Here is a 5,283-nt window from a genome sequence, read left to right as displayed (position 1 = left end):
TTAGACTATGTCTAAACAATTAATCATACCCGTTTTATTGATAAAAAATACCAATGCCTTGCATTGAAGGAGCAAAATAGTGTGTCATTTTATTCAGACTCAGTGTGCAAAGAACACAGTTCGTTCTTTATGTATCTAGAAAAACAACTGAGCACCTATTTGTGTTGCAAAAATAATTGATCTTCTAAACATTAAACAAAGCAATATTGATCTCAACACGCCCTAAAATCAAATAGTCGCTTCCTTAGTTCACAAAAATTGGTTGTACACTGCATGTGTACACTGCTAACAATGGGTCCAAGGACAGTGGACAGGCGAGGATGCTGTAGTTTCTTGTGTCATTACATCAGTAGCCAGTTACTACGTTGGCAATAAATTATTTATCCCCTCTCAACATCCCCATTAGAAAAGTTGTCGGCGAGGGTGAGTGGATATTTTATTACTATTCAAAACAATCCGCAGGTCGTCGTGGAACATTTTATTGGTATTGAACACGTCAGGGATGAGAGGTTATGCCACAGTGTGCATTAGTGACAGGCACAAAAGGAAAATGTTTTGAGCAACTTTGAGTCGAAACATGACATCAGCTTTATGCGGCCTAGCATATAAAGAAAATAATGTGTGCTTGTAACTGTCCGGACAGATGACTTAGGAATTGTTTCATCAACAATTTCATTAATTTGATCGACTAACAACTGAATTGGGTCAATAACATTTTAAAATTGTCATGGTGTAATTTGTCTTTGCTTAATGATTTAAATTAGATTCAGTTCAGATTTAACGTCACATCGGCAGTATTTCAGCCATACCGTGACGAGAAGTACATTAGTATTACATATATCTAGACCAAACTAAAACCTGTCAACGACGGACAGTACAATAACCAGAATATCTCAGATTTGATTTAAAACAAGTTGAGAATCTTCAAAAGCAGAAAGAATCAGTTTACAACATGATATACAAATGGGCTTGAGATCGCCAGTCATTGAAGGGTGACCCCGGTTGGATTTATATCACCCTATGGTCACTGGCGATAGTTTACCAGTTAAGCCTAAGATTAAAATGACGAAAATACTACGTTTAAAAATCTGGCATGCCTAAAAATACTTTTGGGTAACCAACAAAAGACAATGTCATATTGGCCAGTAGCAGGATCATTAAATAACTTAAGAATTTCAATTAAAAATGGATGTTTACATGACATATTTTTAATAGCCTGAAGGCACGAAAGTGAATCTGAAAAAAAATAAATTCTTTATATTTAGATTGTTTCTTAATTTTAGCCCTCTTAAAATTGCGTGTGTTTCCGCAGTGAACTTGGAAGTATTATCGGGTAATCGTGAAGATACTGTTGCGGATCCAATGACAGAGGCACCAGCAACTGCCCCACCATTCTTGGATCCATCTGTAAATATAGATTTACAAGTGTCATATATGTTTCGCAATTGATTGTATTCTTGTTTATAAATTAGTGGATTAGTATCAGATTTCTTAAGTCTCGTTAATGTGAGGTCTACATTTGGCCTAACCGTTTGCCAAGGAGGCGATGAAAACAATAATATGGGAGCTATATCATGAAAGTTAATCTTAGCAGCAGAAACGACAGATTTAATTCTTGTTCCAAGTGGTGGAACAAGATATGTTTTCTTATTGTAAATATCCTCGTAACGAGGATTAAAAACGCATTTAAAAGCTGCATTTGACTGATTAGAATATAATTTAGTGATATATTGTAAAGATAGTTTCAGACAGCGTTGTTTCAGAGAAGACTCATCCGCTTCAACAGACAGACTTGGAATAGGAGAAGTGCGAAAGGCTCCAAGGCAAAGCCTTGGGCCTTGGTGATGGATAGTATCTAGTTTCTGTAAGCCGTAATCAAGTTTTGAACGGATCAATGATCTGTATTAGTGTAAGAGGGTTGTCTAATCCCCTCCCCACTTTGAATTAGATACAACTTTCAACAAATCGAGTGCCTTCAGATATTTAGCTTTAAGTGATTTAATGTGTGGTAAGAAAGTTAAATGGCTATCAAAGATGAGTCCTAAGAATTTGGCCTCCTTTACAACTTTGATAGGGGTGCCATTCAAAAATAATTCAGCGTCTTTATGCGGCTTATATTTTTTTGCAGAAGGGTATACAGTTAGTTTTAGAAAATTTAAACCCGTATTCGAGGGACCACTTGTGAATGTTATGCAGACTGATTTGTAACTGCCTCTCTGTTGTATGCATATTTCAGCCTAAAAGTCCATCGGGGTGAAGTAGATCATAATTGGGACTAAAAGGCTTTTTCACGGTAGGGAAATGATCACTTCCACTCAGGTCATAGTGGAAGTGATCATGTGAATCCGTTTAACAAATTTCAATCCACCAGAGACAGATCTAATGATGAATACTAGTATGTAGCAGGGTAAGTCTCTGCGATTTGGGAGCGGGTCGTATACTTTTTGAAGATCTTTCCGCTGAAGACCTGAAGAAGGAGAAATGTATACGGAGCAATGTGTGAAGGCAATATGCAATGTAAGACGGTCTGCCACAGCTGGCAGGATTATGAACAACACCATGCCGCACTAACATAGAAGCACCTCCAGTGGCTTTATCATCACCAAGACTAGAAAGGGAATGATATGCCTCAAATCAAATTTATCTGTATTTGTAAGGTACATTTCTTGTTCATATTGCTGATGGACTTATATCCGTTGTTAATAACTGCAGTTCATTAAAATTAGGCCAAAATTATCTGCATTTCAGCTGAAGAAGATTTGACTGGTTCATGATAGTTCTATTGGAGATGAGGAGGAGTCACTATTATTTTGATGATGTGAAGATGGAGTCACATCCATCTCTAGAGGCTCAAAGAAGTTATAAAGATCTACAGATGCTTCAGTAGGAGTGGGGATTTCAGATAATGGTTGTACAGCAGCTGGTGTAGATGGAGCCATAGCCTGTGTCACAATCTGAGATGCCGAAGAAATTTCACATGGTTTGGTATCTGAATGAATTATTCGTTTGACTTTCACATGCTGTGGTGATGGGCATAGGGTGGTCTAAATTTGCCCATTTCAAGTCAGTCTGACACTTTAAGTATCGATCTAGTTGTAGAAGGACAAGGGGCAGCTGCGGCATAGGTTTGTGTTGATAAAGGTGACCAGCAGGTAACGAATTTTTTGGTTTTCTGAAAAGAAATGTTGTTTTGACTTTTGAGTGTCAAAATATCCTTTTCATGTTTCCCCAAACGTCAGGATTTAGAAGACGTTACATGTTGGACCTTACAAGTTGTGCAGTTAAGTTGTGCAGTTGAGTTCTGCTGAGCAAATCAGAGCCCTCACAGTGGTAACAAACAGTCGGGCGATCGTATGATTTGGAGATTGGAGGTTACAGACACTGAAAAGGTGAACAAATATGTATTTGTTGGGATAATGTGCTCTCCGTCTGTTGAAGTGAAACGTCTCAACAGGGTGACATGTTGTTCTTTGAGTTTTCAGAACTTTCTTCTTCTGTCGTGTCTGCCAGAAAACCAGCTTTGTCGCAGAGGATCCCAAGACTTGAGTTCTGCGCACAGAGACTGCAACTTCAGTGTTTGCAAAAGTAGTTCTTTTCAGAAGATTGATAGTTTGGTGTCGCCATGGGCAAAAGAGAGCCGCTGAGCCCCGGGTCCGTGAAGGATTCTTCACCTCTCCACAAATATATTCACTGGCTTTGGATGTTACAAAAGGATTTATTGTTAAAGGAAGATAATTTCCCGATTCTACTTCTAGAAAACGTGCCCAAAGAGACCTGACATAACATATGTCCCCTGGAGAGGATATGTAAGACCACGTCATTCAAAGTAGATTTATTCTTACCACATCCTTAAACCGTAGAAAATATGTTGTTTTAATAAAGCTAACTGTTATAAAAATCGCCAACACCTGAAGGGATGTTGAAATCCACCTGGGGTCCATGCAGGTAGGAAAAGTACTGTAAGTCCCCATGGTCCCCAGTGTGGTGATCTACCTTCAGTTGTTGGAGATCAATAGCCTGTTTTGTAATATATTGTTATGTATTGTAATATCCATTTTATGATACAAGTTTTAAATATTTCTCTGTGATAAGTCTAGTTATTTTACTGCCCATCGTTGGCAGATTTGTTATATGTTTCAACGTATTCATAATCTTAAACCTTTGATAGTCACGATATGGCTGAAATATTGCCGATGTGACTTGAAACTTAACTCACTCACTCAAATAATTTGGTCCAAGTTAACCCGTGAATGACGTTAGCAACGTCCAGTGCATTCAACGAACCTGACTGCTTCTTTCATCAATGAAATCACTTTCGTTTGGTGGATACCGAGCAAAGCCAATCCACTTATCCGTATGTTCACTTATTCACCTTTGTTACTGACAAGGCAATTAAGATTAGGCATATAAACATAAGAAACAGCAAATCATATACATTCGTGTTTTGATTGCAAAACGTTTTTATTCACATCAGCAGGTGTAGATATAAATCAGATACAAATTTATAGACTCATAGATTGTGCAATGATGATTCGATGTGAAATACAATGAAATATTCCCCATGAGCATTCACGTTTTTGTTCAACATCAACATTCAACAAAAGATGTCCATTTTCTTGCAAGAACACAATGTTAGTCATTCTTCCTGGCAAGAAAACATTTCTGCTGTATACATTTTTTAGAATATTTATATGAAGGATGGAAATGAGGAATATCCCTTTGATACAGATAGTGTAAATATAGTTTACCAGCCATGGTATGATTCACCTGTTTAAAATTCATTGTAAGTAATTCTCTTTTGGTATATCTAGTTTGCTGGTAAAATCGCTATTGCAGATCACAAAGTTTAGTATCCTTGGTACATTGTCAGATTATAAAACAAAACTGTACCTTTAATGTCACATTTTACTTTCGACTACTCCAATTGAATGCCTACTCATACATATATGATTATATTTTTAATGTATTTTCGGGGACACATATTTTAATGTATTTTCGGGGACAATTTCGTTTTTCGATAAAATCCCAGACTCTGATATCATGTAATCCTGTTAAACATGTTCATGTAACAAATGACAGATATCTATTTTGATGTCACACCAGTAGTGTTTCAAACAGAGTGACAAGAGCAAGTTAGATATGAATAAAGACATTTAGACTATGTCTAAACAATTAATCATACCCGTTTTATTGATAAAAAATACCAATGCCTTGCATTGAAGGAGCAAAATAGTGTGTCATTTTATTCAGACTCAGTGTGCAAAGAACACAGTTCGTTCTTTA

The sequence above is a fragment of the Haliotis cracherodii genome, unplaced genomic scaffold (assembly GCF_022045235.1).
Source record: "Haliotis cracherodii isolate W230 unplaced genomic scaffold, xgHalCrac1.p SCAF_7, whole genome shotgun sequence".
NCBI lineage: Eukaryota > Metazoa > Mollusca > Gastropoda > Lepetellida > Haliotidae > Haliotis > Haliotis cracherodii.
This window is presented reverse-complemented; position numbering follows the sequence as displayed.